This window comes from Plecotus auritus (genome assembly GCF_963455305.1).
Source record: "Plecotus auritus genome assembly, chromosome: 7".
NCBI lineage: Eukaryota > Metazoa > Chordata > Mammalia > Chiroptera > Vespertilionidae > Plecotus > Plecotus auritus.
The window spans coordinates 79,595,687-79,609,480 of record NC_137774.1 but is presented as its reverse complement, the minus strand read 5'-3'; the positions used below and the strand labels follow the sequence as shown (position 1 = coordinate 79,609,480).

Here is a 13,794-nt window from a genome sequence, read left to right as displayed (position 1 = left end):
ACTTTATTAAAAGGGTATACATATTAGTTTCCTAGGGCTTATGGGACAAATTACTATAAACTGGATGGTTTAAAACAGTGGTCGGCAAACTCATTAGTCAACAGAGCGGCAAACCGCGGCTCGCGAGCCGCAGTTTGCCGACCACTGGTTTAAAACAATTGAAATGTATTCTCTCACTGTTCTGGAGACTAGAAGTCCAAAAGGTGTCAGCAGGACCACACTCCCTCTGAAGGCTCTGGAAAAAGATCTGTTCCCTGCCTCTCCTGATTTCTGGTGGTTGCCAGCAATCCTTGACAATCCTTGGCTTCTACATGCATCACTCCAGTCTCTGCCTCTGTCTTCACATGCATTCTCCTCTGTGTGTCATTGCCTCTTTTTTCCTCCCAACATTATTGAGGAATAATTGACATATGTAATTGTATATATTTTAAAAATATACAACATGATGCTTTTATATACATACACATGATTACTCAGATCAATATAATTAACACTAGAGGCCCAGTGCACAAAATTTGTGCACGGGGGGCGGGGGGTGTCCCTCAGCCCAGCCTGCACCCTCTCCAATCTGGGACCCCTCGAGGGATGTCCGACTGCCCATTTAGGTAGGATCGGGCCTAAACGGGCAGTCGGACATCCCTCTCACAATCCAGGACTGCTGGTTCCCAACTGCTCGCCTGCATGCCTTCCTGATTGCCCCTAACTGCTTCTGCCTGCCAGCCTGATCACCCCCTAACCACTCCCCTGCCAGCCTGATTGATGCCTAACTGCTTCCCTGCTAGCCTGTTTGCCCCTAATTGCCCTTCCCTGCAGGCCTGGTCACCCCTAACTGCCCTTCCCTGCAGGCCTGGTCACCCCCAACTTCCCTCCTCTGCCGGCCTGGTCACCCCTAACTGCCCTTCTCTGCAGGCTTGATCGCCCCCCAACTGCCCTCCCTTACAGGCCTGGTCCCTCCCAACTGCCCTCCCCTGCCGGCCATCTTGTGGTGGCCATTTTGTGTCCACATGGGGGCAGCCATCTTGTGTGTTGGAGTGACGGTCAATTTGCGTATTATTCTTTTATTAGATAGGATTAGATAGGATAGAGGCCTGGTGCATGGGTGGGGGCCAGCTGGTTTGCCCTGAAGGGTGTCCCAGGTCAGGGTGGGGTTCCCTTGGGGCATGGGGTGGCCTGGGCGAGGAGCCTGTGGTGGTTTTCAGGCCAGCCACACCCCCCGGCGACCGAAGCAGAGGCCCTGGGATCTGGGATTTATTTATCTTCTACAAGTGAAACTTTGTAGTCTGGAGTGGAGCCAAGCCTTCTGCTCACTCTGTGGCAGCAGCCATTTCTGTTGGGATTTATCTTCCATCATTGAAACTTTGTATCATTGAGTGGAGGCCTGGGCTGGCAAGGGCAGGCAGAAAGCTTGGCTTCCTCCATTGCTGGGGAAACCCAAGCCTCCCTCCTGCTCTCTGTGGCCGCATCCATCTTGGTTGGGTTTATTTGCATATTCGCTCCTGATTGGCTGGTGGGCATGGCATGTGGGCGTGGTTTATGGGTGTAGCGTAGGTACAGTCAATTTGCATATTACTCTTTTATTAGATAGGATATCTGCTACCTCACATAGTTACCTCTTTTGTGTGTGTGTGTGTGTGTGTGTGTGTGTGTGTGTGTGTGTGGTGAGAATGCTTAAGATCCACTGTCAGCAACTTTTAAGAATACAATAACAAATTATTAACTATAGTCACCATGCTGTACATTAGATTCTCAGAACTTATTCTTCTTATAGTTGAAAGTTTGTACCCTTTGACCTACATCTCCTTATGTTCTCCTCCACCCAGCCCCTCTATTTTATGTTTCTACAAAATCTGTTTTCTTTTGTCTTTTCTTTGTTTCTTATTCCACATTTAAGTGATAACCACACAGTATTTGTCTTTCTCTCTCTGGCTCATGTTGCTTAACCTAATGCCCTCCCTCCATGTTTATCCATTGTTGTAAGTGACAGGATTTTCTTTTTTATGGCTGAATAATATTCCATTGTGTATATACAGGGTGTCCCAAAAAATGTATAAACATTTAACAGCTGATAGCTCAATTGATGTTCTTTTTCTTTTCAGATTTAACCCATTGGGATTAATAATTATTCAAAGTGTGTATATACATTGTTTGGGGACATCCTGAATATATACAATGGAATATTATATGTGTGTGTGTATTTTCCACTTTCTATATCTATCTATCTATACACACACACACACACACTATATATATATATATATATATATATATATATATATATATATATATTCATCTGTTGAAGGACATGTAGATTGTTTCCATATCTTGGCTATTGTGAATTATGCTGCAATGAATATGAGAGAGTAGATATCTCTTCAAGATACTGATTTCGTTTCTTTCATATATATTCCCAGGAGTGAGATTGCTGAATCATATGGTAATTCTATTTTAATTCTTTGAGGAACCTCCATACTGTTTTCCATAGTGGCTGCACCAGTTTACATTCCCACCAACAATACACGAGGGTTCCCTTTTCTTCACAACCTCACCAACATTTGCTATCTCTTGTCTTTTTGATAATAATCATTCTAACAAATGTGAGGTGATATCTCATTGGGGTTTTGATTTGCATTCCCCTGATGATTAGTGATGTTGAGCACCTTTTCATGTGCCTATTGGCCATTTGAATGTTTTCTTTGGGAAAATATCTACTAAGGTCCTTGATCCATTTTTAAATTAGATTATTTGCTTTTATTGCTATTGACTTCTAGGGATTCTTTTGGATATTAACTCCTTATCACATATATGGTTTGCAAATATTTTCTCAAATTCTGTAGGTTGCCTTGTCAATTTATTAATTGTTTCCTTTGCTGTGCAGAAGCTCTTTAGTTTGATGTAGTCCCACTTTTTTATTTTAGCTTTTGTTGCCTGAGCTTTTGGTGTCTTATCCAAGAAATCATTGCCAAGACCAATGTCAAGACTCTTTTCCATATGTTTTCTTCTAGTAGTGTTATGGTTTCAGGTCTTACATTTAAATCTTTGATCCATTTTGAGTTAATTTTTGTGAGTGATCTAAGACAGGGGTCCACTTTCATTTTTGTTCATGTGGATATCTGATTTTCCTAGCACCTTTTATTAAAAAGACTGTTCTTTCTCCATTGTGTGTTCATTGACCATATATGCATGGGATTATGCCTGGGCTTGTTATTCTGTTCCATTGGTCTATGTGTTTCTTTGTTATGTCAGTACCATAATATTTTGATTAGTATAGCTTTGTAATATAGCTTGAAAACAGGAAGTGTGATGCCTCCAGCTTTGTTCTTCTTTCTCAAGATTGCCTTGGCTATTTGGAGTCTTTTGTGGTTCCATACATATTTTAGGATAGTTTTTTTTTTTTCTATTTCTGTGGAAAATGCTATTGGAATTGTGATAGGAATTTCATTGAATCTGTAAATTCTTCCAGTCCAAGAACATGGTATAGCTTTCCGTTTCTGTGTGTCTTCTTTAATTTCTTTCATCAGTGTCCTATAGTTCTCAGTGTACAGGTCTTCCACTTCCTTGGTTAAATTTATCCCTAAGTATTTTATTGTTTTTGGTGCTATTAAAAATGGGATTGTCTTATTGAATTCTTTTTCAAATAATTTGTTGTTAGAAACACAAATAACTTTTGTTGATTTTATATCCTGCAACTTTACTGAATTTATTTATTAACTAGAGGCCTGGTGCACAAAATTCATGCACGGGGGAGGGGGTGTGTGTCCCTCAGCCCAGCCTGCACTCTCTCCAATCTGGGACCCCTCGAGGGATGTCCAACTGCCCGTTTAGGCCCGATCCTACCGGTAGGATCGGGCCTAAATGGGCAGTCAGACATCCCTCTCACAATCCAGGACTGCTAGCTCCCAACTGCTCACCTGCCTGCCTTCCTGATTGCCCCTAACTGCTTCTGCCTGTCAGCCTGATCACCCCCTAATCACTCCCCTGCCAGCCTGATTGATGCCTAACTGCTCCCCTGCCAGCCTGGTCACCCCTAACTGCCCCCCCTGCTGGTCTGGTCCCCTCCCCAACTGCCCTTCCCTGCAGGCCTGGTCCCCCCCAACTGCCCTCCCCTGTAGGCCTGGTCACCCCTAACTGCCCTCCCCTTCAGGCCTGGTCCCCCCCAACTGCCCTCCCCTGCAGGCCTGGTCCCCCCCAATTGCTCTCCCCTGCAGGCCTGGGTCCCCCCCAACTGCCCTTCCCTGCAGGCTTGATCACCCCCAACTGCCCTCCCTTGCAGGCCTGGTCCCTCCCAACTGCCCTCCCCTGCTGGCCTGATCACCCACAACTGCCCTCCCTTGCAGGCCTGGTCCCTCCCAACTGCCCTCCCCTGCTGGCCATCTTGTGGCAGCCATCTTATGTCCACATGGGGCCAGCCATCTTGTGTGTTGGAGTGATGGTCAATTTGCATATTACTCTTTTATTAGATAGGATAGAGGCCTGGTGCACAGGTGGGGGCTGGCTGGTTTGCCCTGAAAGGTGTCCCGGATCAGGGTGGAGGTTCCTTTGGGGCATGGGGTGGCCTGGGGGAGGGGCCTGTGGTGGTTTGCAGGTGAGCCACGCCCCCCGGCGATCCAAGCATAGGCTGGAAGCAGGTATCTGGGATTTATTTATCTTCTATAATTAAAACTTTGTAGCCTTGAGCGGAGGCCAGGGTAGGCCAGGGCGGGCGGGAAGCTTGGCTTCCTCCATCGCCGGGGGCAACCCAAGCCTCCTGCTTGCTCCAGCTCTGTGGCCGCCGCCATCTTGATTGGGTTACTTTGCATACTCACTCCTGATTTGCTGGTGGGCGTGGCTTGTGGGTGTAGCAGAGTTACGGTCAGTTTGCATGTTTCTCTTTTATTAGATAGGATTCTAACAGCTTTTGGGTGGAGTTGGGTTTTCTATGTATAAGATCATGTCATTGCAAACAGAGATCATTTTACTTCTTCCTTTCTAATTTGGATGCCTTTTATTTCTTTTTCTTGCCTAATTGCTATGGCTAGGATGTTATTCTTTTCTTATAAGTTTACCAGTCATTGGATTTAGGGCCCACCCTAACCCAGTATGACTTCATCTAAACTTAACTAATCACATCTGCAAAGACCCTATTTCCAAATAAGATCACATTTATAGTTACTGGGGATTAGGACTTGAGCATAGTTCTTTGGGGACACAATTCAATCTGCAACAAAGAGAATCCAGGCAACCAAAAATGAGTATAAGCTGTATGAATCTTATACTCATTCTGGGACTTAATTTCTTCGTGGAATAGTATATAGTTAAGACTGACCCATAGTGTACTTCACTTGTTTTAACTGTTGTGTCATATTCTACCAGGTCATTGTACCATCTGCTCTCAAAGAGATGGCCTCTGGGTGGTGTCCAGGTGTCTGCTAAAATGAACATTCTGGTAAGTGGCTCTTGCTGCATGTGTGCAAGGGTTTCTCTAGAGCAGGGTGGGGAACTCCCAGCCTGTGGGCCACAGAAGGCCCATGAAATCATTTGGCCTGGCCCTGCCAAGGCATTAGGGGTGAGTTTATTAAATGTTTGACCAAATATAGCAGGCTAATTCTTAAGTTGATAATTTTGTATGGCCTGTGAATGATGTTATAAATTTTCCTTGACAGAAAAAAGGTTCCCTACCCCTGTTCTAGAGTGTTTACCTAGACGTGGAATCACTGGGACTCAGAATATCTGAATGTTCACCGTTAGGAGATAATAGCAAGCTGATTTCCAAAGTGGTTGTACTAATTACACTGCCACCAGCAACGTGTAAGATCCATGTCCTCTCCTTTATTTGGTATAACTAAATTTTAAAATGTTTGCCAGTTGAATGTAAAATTATTACTGGTAGAGATCTTAACCTGCACTTACTTGATCATAATGATACTGAACAACTTTCTCAACCCTAAGGTCTAAATTGTATTCACCTATATTTTCTGAAGCTTTGTTTTTGACATTTAAGTTCATAATCTGTCATCTTTCCCAACATTAAGGTCTAAAAGATATTTACCTATACTTTCCACTAAAGATTTTAAAGTGTGTTTTTTTTATTTGTTCGTTTGGGCATTTAAGTTCTTAATCTGGAGTTGATATTTGTGTACTGAGTGATTGGTTGTGTAATCTTAGGAGCTTTTATAGGGGACAAATACATTTTGGGGATGGTGGGACAAGATAATTGACTAGAACTCTTAGTGTACTGGAAGTTGCTCACTGGATTTGAGTTTAAATCCTCAATGGACTGTCTAAGATCTTAACTTCATCTCTGAGAACCTCAGTTTTCTTATCTGTAAAATGGGCATTATACTACATACTGCCTTGGGTTGCCATAAGGATTACATGAAGTAAGTTATGCAGAATGCTTCCCGCATCTCCAGGTACACAGGATAAGAACACTAACTAGCATTTATTGAGCACTTACTATGTGCCAGGTGATGTACTAAGCACTTTACATGTGTTATTAACTCAACCCCTCACAACAGTGTGAAGTAGATAGAATTTTCTACACTTTACAGATGCATCTCATATAGGATGAATAAGTCCATCATCCATCACCACCACACATCAAAACCATTTTCCTTCCTTTCCTCCGTACTCCAGAATCCAGTCCCTGGGGAAGTCCATCCATCCTGCCCTCTAGAGGTAGTTGGCCGGGCACTGTGGAGGTGAATCACAAGGGCACACAGCTAGCATGTGTCAGAGGTCTTGAACCCTGGTAGTCTGGCTGCAGAGCCCTCATTCATCACCTCCACACATCAAAACCATTTCCCTTCCCTTCCTCCATCCTCCAGAACCCAGTCCCCTGGGCTGGGGGAAAAACTGGCTGCTTCTCCAGAGGAAGGGCTTGGAAGTTGAAATGGGGGGAGTGGTAGGCAGTGGGGTTGACTCCCAATTCCCTTGTGGGCCCTGCCTTTTTTAAAAAAAATATATTTTATTGACTTTTTACAGAAAGGAAGGGAGAGGGACAGAGAGTCAGAAACATTGATGAGAGAGAAACATCAATCAGCTGCCTCCTGCACACTCCCCACTGGGGATGTGCCCGCAACCAAGGCACCTGCCCTTGACCGGAATCAAACCCGGGTCCTTTCAGTTCGCAGGCCGACGCTCTATCCACCGTTCCAAACGGGCCAGGGCCCTGCCTTTGACTCTGAGGTTGGACCGAGGCTGGGGAGGAAAGGGGGATGTTGGTCTGGTGGGGAAGTCCATCCATCCTCCCCCTCCACAGGTAATTGGCCAGGCACTGTGGAGATGAATCACTGGCCACAATGGTTCCCTCCCCTACCCCCCTGTTGTCATCCATTATTCATAGCTGCCATCCTGGGCCTGAGGTTGCTTTGTGGTCAGGCAGGCATTATTCCCTAGGCCCAGCTCTCAGCGGCTTTTATCCACAGCTGAGCCTTTACACAAGCAACCCTCTTCTCTGATCTGAGGGCTGTGGCTTCCCACTGGAGGGGGACTCGGACAAAGGGCTTTGAGCTGCATTGGAGCCCAGCTCTGCCACTTCCCAGTTACCTTCTCTGAGCCGCAATGTCCTTACCTATAAAATGGGAATAACTGGCCTTGCCTTGCTAAAAGATTTAGAGGTAACCCACATAAGAGACATGAGTAGCCCAAGTGGCCTTGATCATGGAGTTGCTGTTATTACATTTGCTCTTTCAATGATTGTCTCCCAAGGCCCTGCTGGGAATATGGAGATTGTGTGACCCCCTCAGCGAGTTTGCACCCTCCTGGGAGAGACAGACCCCCGTTGTATTACCTGTAAAAATGGCTTTTAATAAGCCAATATATCCCCCATAAAAGCGGGTTAAAGGTGATTATTCATGGAACAACTTTTTATTGAACACCTACTATGTGTCCAGCAACCTGCAGTGGTGATTAGGTCAGTCTGGCATCCATAACACCTACAGTCTCAGGTCCCAGGAAAAACAGAGACCCCCCAGGATCAGGCTGGTGCACAGGTGGAGGGCAGAGGACTTCCCAGGTCTGTCCATGGCTGGGGATGTGCCCGCAACCAAGGCACATGCCCTTGACCGGAATCGGGGTGGTGGCTCATGCACCGCAACCCGGGGTGGAGGCTCATGCACCCCCATGCTAGAAACTGAACGAAGCTCATGTCTCTTTTTTGCCTGTTAGGCCCTGACTGAGGGCAGGGGTAGGAGTGGAGCTCCTGGAATCACAGACCCAAGTTTGAATTATGGGCTGTATTAGTTTCTGTTGCTGCATAACAAATTACACCAACACTTAGCAGACACTGATTTTTCTTATAGATTCCGTTGGTCAGAAATTCAGAAGCAGCTCAGCTGGGTGGTTCTGGTTCAGGGTCTGTCATGCAATTGCATTCAAGATGCCAGCCAGAGCTGCAGTCACATGAAGGCTTGGCAGGCTGGAGGATCTACTCCCACATGGCTCACTCACATGGCTATAGGCAGGAGGCCTCAGTTCTTCACTACTAGGGCATCTCCAAGTGTCACAGCACACTAGCTGGCTTCCCCTAGCCTGAGCGATTCTACATAGAGAGCAAGAAGAATGCCTTTTATGATCTAGTCACAGAAGTCATCATCTGTCAGTACCATATTCTGTTCATTAGAAGTGGGTCACTAAGTCTAGTCCACATTCAAGGTGAGACTCCACTTTTTAAAAAATACGTGTTTATTGATCTCAGAGAGAAGAGAGGAGAGAAAGAGAGAAGTAGAAACATCAATGAAGAGAGAGAATCATTGATCGGCTGCCTCCTGCATACTCCCTACTGGGGATTGAGCCCGCAACCCGGGCATGTTCCCTGACCGAAATTGAACTGTAACCTCCTGGTTGTGGGTCAACACTCAACCACTGAGCCACACCAGCCAGCCAAGATTCCACTTTTTGAAGGGAGGAGCATCAAAGAATTTGTGCATCTATTTGAAAATCAACACACTGGGTGATCTTGGGCAGGTCACTTCTGTTCAAGCCTCAGTTTTCTCACCTGAGAGATGGGAGTAATAAGTCATGGCAGCATTATGAAGACAAGACAAGAAGATACAGTGGAGTGTTTAGTGCAGGGCCTGTTAGTTATATGCCAATAAACACTACTTATTATTATAGTGGTTATTTAAAGGGACTTATCTAGGGTGAATCCCAGCTTCTTCTAGCCCAGTGGTTCTCAACCCTGGCTGCACATGAGAATCACACGAAGAGCTTTAAAAAGTACCTCCAGAAACCCCCACCCCATTTTCTGATTCAGTAAGTCTTGAATGGGGCTTTTAGGCATATTGTTTTTTAAAGTTCATCAAGCAATCCTTATTTGCTGCGAGGGTTGAAATCATTGTCCTCACCTGGGAATTCTTAAGGGTGACCCATCAACAGATAAAATGCAATGAAGAAATAAAAAGTGAGGGAGGTTCCTATAATGCAGTAGCTCTCCAAGTGTGGGCCCCAGCCTCACTTGGAAACTCATTACAAATGCACCCCCTTGGGCCCCACTCAAACCTGCTGAATCAGGAACTCTGGGGGCGGAGCCCTGGGAGTTTCCTCAGAGCCTCAAGGTGAGTCTGGTGCACACTCAAGTGCGAGGCCCACTGCTCACTCTCCTTCTCTCACTTTGATCAAACAAGTTGCCATGTTGGAGAGACCAGCATGGAACAGAGTGGTTGGCCACTAAATGCTGCCAACATCTACTGGGTGAGCTTGGAAGCAGATCCTTTCCCAATTATCCTGCAGGCGGGACCACTGCCCTGCTAGCACCGAGATTGCAGCTGGTGTGGGACCCTGAGCTGGAGGAAGTCAGCCCAGATTCCTGCCTCACAAAAACTGAGATAACAAGTATTTGTTGTTTTAAGTCACTGAGTTTTGTGGTAATTCGTTATGCAGCAAATAGATCACTAATAGTATGGATATTAGCAGGAGGGGGAGAGACAGGCTAGGGGGATAGAGGGACCTACTAGGTGGGAGTAATCTAGAGTCTACATTAAAAGATATTTAAGACCTGGCTGGTATGGCTCAGAGACTGAGTGTCAAACCAGGAAGTTGCTGGTTCAATTCCCGGTCAGGGCACATGCCTGGGTTGCGGCCTAGGTCCTTAGTGTGGGGCATGCAGGAGGCAGCCCTGATCCATGATGTTCCTCTCTCATCGATGTTTCTATCTCTCTATCTCTCTCCCTTCCTGTCTCTCTAAAAAAAAAAATCAATAAAGACATATTAAAAAAAAAAAAGATATTTAAGGAACATATAAACCGATTTTAATGTGTAGACCTTGTTTGGATCCTGAATTGAAAATGTTTACTGTTTGTTTGTTTTTAAAGTTGATCTTTGGGAAATGTAAGCCCCAAGGGGACCCTGCTATTGTTCACTTTTATTTGGGGTGCTAATGGTACTGTGGCTATGTTTTAATAAAGAGGCGTTATCTTTTAGAGAAACATATTGAACTACTTACAGACGCAGTGATATGTTGTTGGGGATTTGCTTTAAAATCAGCAGGGCGGGGAGGGTTATGTGTGGAACAGAGTGATTGGCAGTGAGCTGATGGTTGTTGAGGGGAGGGGCAGTGTGCGTGAATGCTCCCTTTACTATTCTCTCTGCTTTTGTATATGTTTGAAAATTTTCAGAGTAGGAAGTTAAAAACAAATGGAGTGAGCCCAATGTGCTATTTTACAGATGGACAAAGCAAACCCTACAGCAGGCAGGAGGGCTAGAGGGAGCACGGGCCTTAGCTCATTGACACTGATGGCTGTCCCTGAGCAGCCCTGTTTTGTCATCCTGGGAAAGGGGCTTGTGTAGAGGACTCAGGGGGTGCTTCCCTGACTGAGCCTGGGGTGTGAAGAGGAATCCCTCCTGTCATCCGAGAGTCACAGCTTTTGGGCTGTTCCTGGCTGACACAGTCATCTGTCTGAGGGCACCTGGTAGCTGACTGTTATGTCCATACATGTAAGAAGCATCTCTAGTCTATGATGCAACTGTCATCTTGTCTTAATTTATCGCCATCACAATGGGGTGTGTTTATTATACTTCATTGTAGACCTCTTATTTTTAAAGGAGATACTCATTCATGGCAAATCAAAGGGAATACAGTGAAAAGCCAGTCTCCCTCCCTCCTTTTCTCCAGTCACTTCTCAAGGATAACTATTTAATTTATTTATTCAACATATATTTGTTGAGCACCTACTATGTGCCAGGCACCATGCTAGGCTATGATGTCCAATAGAAATATGATACAAGCCAGGAGCCATATTTAAAAAGTAGAAAGAAACAAAAAAATTAATTTTAATAATGTATTTCTTTAACCCAGCTTACCCAAACCCAGCATATGGAATCAATATAAAAATTATTAATGAGATACTAATGATTTTTTATAGTGTACTAGTTTGCTAGGATTGCCACAACAAAATACCACAGATTGGGCTAAACAACAGATGCTAATTTTCTCACAGTTCTGGTGGCCGTAAGTCCAAGATCAAGGTGGGCAGTGCTGATTTCTCCTGGGGCCTTTCTCCTTGGCTTATAGATGGCTACCTTCTTGCTCTGTCCTCATGTGGTCTTATCTCTGTGTGTGTGTCTCTGGTTTCTCTCCCTGTGTCCTAATCTTTTCTTATAAGAACACTAGACAGATTGGATTAGGGCCCACGCAAATGGCCTTATTTTACCTTATTCACCTCTGTAAAGTCCCTGTCTCCAAATACAGTCATATTCTAAGGAACTAAGGGTTAGGGCTTCAACACCTGAATTTTGAGAGGAACACAATTCAGTCTATAGCACACATTAGGTCTTCAAAACCCAACGTGTGTTCGACTCCCACACCACATCTCAGTTCCAGCCAGCCCCATTTCAAGTGCTCAGTCACCACACATGGTTGGTGGTTACAGCATACGACAGCACTGTACTGGTGTGGGAGTCACAGTGGCAAACACAGCAGACAAACATCTCTGCCCTTATGGGGCTTCCATTCTATTGGAGGACAATAAGTAAAGATGTGAAATGAATAATATGCCATATACATTCTAGGGAGTAAAACAAAGGAGAGGGAAGCATAAGGGGGTAGGGTCCAGGGGAACTTTTAAAAAAAACATATATTTTTTTTTATTTCAGAAAGGGAGAGAGAAAGAGAAACATCAGTGATGAGAGGGAATCATTGATTGGCTGCCTCCTGCATGCCCCACACTGGGGATCCAGCCAGCATGTGCCCTTGATTGGAATTGAACCCAAAACCCTTCAGTCCACAGGCTAACACTCCATTCACTGAGCCAAACTGACTAGGGCAAGGGATATTCTTGTCTCTTCTGTGTCCTTCCAGAGATATCCTGTACAAACACAGGATATGGATGGATGGATGGATGGATGGATAGATGGATGGAGAGATATATAAATATATCTGTATTTTTTTTAGCCTTTTAAAAAGATATGATTGGTATATAACTATATTCATTTCAGGTATAACATAATGATTTGATATTTGTATATATTATGAAATAATCACCACAATAAGTCTAGTTAACATCTATCACCATACATAGTCACAAAAGTTTTTTTTCTTGTGATGAGAACTTTTAGGATCTTCTCTTTTAGCAACTTCCAAATCTACAGCACAGTATTATTAACTATAGTCATCATGCAATACACTACATCCCCATGACTTATTTATTTTATAACTGGAAGTTTGCACCTTTTGATCACCTTCACCCATTTCACCCACCACCCACCCTCCCCTCTGGCAACCACCAATCTGTTCTCAGTATCTATAAGCTCAGGGTTTTTGTTTTGTTTTTAATATTCCACATATAAGTGAGATTACATGGTATTTGTCTTTCCCTGTCTGGTTTATTTCACTTAACATAATGCCCTCCATGTTTAGCCATTTTGTTGCAAATGGAAAGATTTCCTTCTTTCTATGGCTGAATAATATTCCATTGTGTATGTGTACATATACACATTGTGTGTGTATATACACACATATACACCCCACACACACATACACATATATACCATATTTTCTCAATCCATCAGTGGGCTCTTAAGTTGCTTCCATGTCTTGTCTATATATATATATATATATAAAAGCTTAAGCAACCGTTCAACCATTTGACCAGTAGCTATGATGCTCACTGACCACCAGGGGGCAGACGCTCAATGCACAGGTATGGAAACATGGAACAGACTGATGAATCTCAGAGGGGAGGGGGGGCAGGGCGGGAATAGATTAACCAAAGATCTTATATGTATACTAGAGGCCTGCAGGGATTGGGCCAAAACCGACAGTCCGACATCCCCCGAGGGGTCCTGGATGGCGAGAGGGCGCAGGCCAGGCCGAGGGACCCCACCGGTGCACAAATCCGTCCTGTGCACCGGGCCTCTAGTTGTAAATAATGCTGCAATGAACATGGCGGGGGGGGTGCTATAGATAGCATTTCAAGTTAGTGTTTTCATTTCCTTTGGATAAATACCCAGAGGTGGAATTGTTGGATCATATGGTAATTCCATTTTTAATTTCTTGAGGAACTTCCATACTTTTTTCCATAATAGCTGCATCACTTTACATTCTCACCAACATTGTACAAGGATTCCCATTTCTCCACATCTTCACCAACATTTATTTCTTGTCTCTTTTATAATGGCCATTATACAGGTGTGAGGTGATATCTCTTTGTGTGTTTTTTATAATTTTCTAAAAATTTATCTTTATTGTTGAAAGTATTATAGATGTCCCCCCCTCAATGACCCCCTCCACCCTGCTCCCCAGGCCTTCACTGCACTATTGTCAGTGTCCATGGGTTATGTATATATACATATAAGTTCTTTGGTTAATCTCTTCCTGCC

The 13,794-nt window shown here is 44.4% G+C and overlaps 1 protein-coding gene across 1 annotated transcript in view; it reads left to right on the top strand.

Moving 5' to 3' along the window:
* The first annotated feature begins 5,355 nt into the window (after positions 1-5,355).
* The window catches only part of LITAF (lipopolysaccharide induced TNF factor), a 101,642-nt gene continuing 93,203 nt past the window's right edge, over positions 5,356-13,794 (top strand). The window contains exon 1 of the mRNA XM_080679186.1: positions 5,356-5,422. The gene's annotated coding sequence lies outside the window, so the exon portion shown is untranslated. The remainder of the gene's footprint in view (positions 5,423-13,794) is intronic.